Consider the following 1,709-nt stretch of genomic DNA (forward strand, 5'->3'; position numbering starts at 1 on the left):
GGGAGAGGCATGGTTTCCCAAACCTCCCGATATCTTTCGGGTATCTTATGGGCAAATGTAATATTAGTCCATCGAACTTGTCGTGTTTGTTTTAAAATGTCACCCAACTTTTTTTTTTGTACATTAAGGGAATGAACTTTTGTTTTCCTGTTTTAAAATATCTTTATATGACCTGATACCGGGTAGTAAGCCTGTAAAATGTGTGTCTTGACCAATGTTTGACCATCAACTGCCTCCATTAAAGTATACTCACCATATCAAACATAACATCGTGGCCAACAACAATACAAAGAAATGTACAAGAACTTGTTTCACCTCTTTATTTTTCTTTAACTAAAGAATAATTTAAAAAAGTTAAAAATTAGATAAATAAATCAGTCAATGATTACTTATATATGCTCCAGATTTTATCGAGACCATTCAATATGGCCCAACAACAAGTTAGCCTTTCGTCTACCTCGCTCACTACCACTCACAGCAAGCTCCATCAATAGCGTCAATGCCCCAAGTCTGATCACACATCCAATATTCTCATCGTCTTGCTTACACAACGAAAGCAAAATCGAAGCAGCATTCTAATTGTTTCTCAGAATCCCAGATTTTACAAAATCAATCAAATCAGGAATAATTTGAGCTCTCACCATAGCCGATTTAGCTTCGTTGTGACTAGCAAGAATCGAAAGAAAATTCAAAGCTTCATCAACCATAGCGTTATTCAAATCGGTCAACATTTTAAGCAACAGCGCAACAATCCTAGCCCTAACTGCCCTCCCTTTATTTCCTTGATATATACAGAGATCGAACAACGCCGTCGCAACTTCATTCTTCCCTCTTTTGCTTCTGTTTTCAAGTAAATCAACCAGCTCCAAAATCGCACCAGATCCGCCGATTACGATCTTGTTTTCGTCGGAAAGCGATAAGCTGAAAAGCGTCGCGGCGGCGTTTTCTCTCGTTTACATGGTTCCAGATTTGAGAAGTTCAACAAGAGAAGGTATTGCGCTTTACAGCATTATTAATCCTCTGTTGTTATCGTATACCAAGAGGTTTAGAATCGATGTCACTGCGTGCTGTTGTGTGGTAAGATCTTCGGATGTTAGTGAACCAACGAGAATAAGAATCCCTCCTGATTCAGCAATAATCATTCGGTTTTCTGTGATTCATTTCGATAAACATTGGATTTTTGACAATGTTGCCCTTCGTTCTTCGATAGACTAACTCAAGAGGTTATGAATGATTGATGGCGTTGCCTACATCAAGAAATGATCCATCGCTATCTTTTAACCTTTTATTTTTATTTGGAGGAGAGGAGGCTACAATGAAATTAAGACTACTTATCGTGGGTTAACTAGCTTTTTGAACAGGTAAAACGAAAGTTCATTCCTTTACCGTACAAAAAAAAAAGTTTGATGAACTTTTAAAACAAACATTACAAGTTTGATGGGCTAACATGACATTTGCCCGTATCTTATCAGGGCGTCCCATCAGCTTTGGATTTTTCCGTCGGGTTTCGAGTATTTTATCGGGTTTACAACAATTCATAACGAAATATTTATTTCGTTTTAGGGTACATCGGTGTCTTATTAAAATATATTTTCTAGTTTCCATTTTAAATTAAAAATATGATGCATCACTTTAATAAAATAAACCGGACATTGTTATATTAAAAGTTATTTGATTTAAGTTTAATGTAATATGTCAAAACATCAAAA

At 36.2% G+C, this 1,709-nt stretch overlaps 1 pseudogene; it reads right to left on the reverse strand.

The window, feature by feature from the left end:
• Positions 1-403: 403 nt before the first annotated feature.
• On the reverse strand, positions 404-1,293 carry LOC145138693 (uncharacterized; annotated as a pseudogene).
• Positions 1,294-1,709: the final 416 nt, after the last annotated feature.

This window comes from Lactuca virosa, chromosome 9 (genome assembly GCF_052849685.1).
Source record: "Lactuca virosa cultivar CGN04683 chromosome 9, Lactuca_virosa_CGN04683_v6, whole genome shotgun sequence".
NCBI lineage: Eukaryota > Viridiplantae > Streptophyta > Magnoliopsida > Asterales > Asteraceae > Lactuca > Lactuca virosa.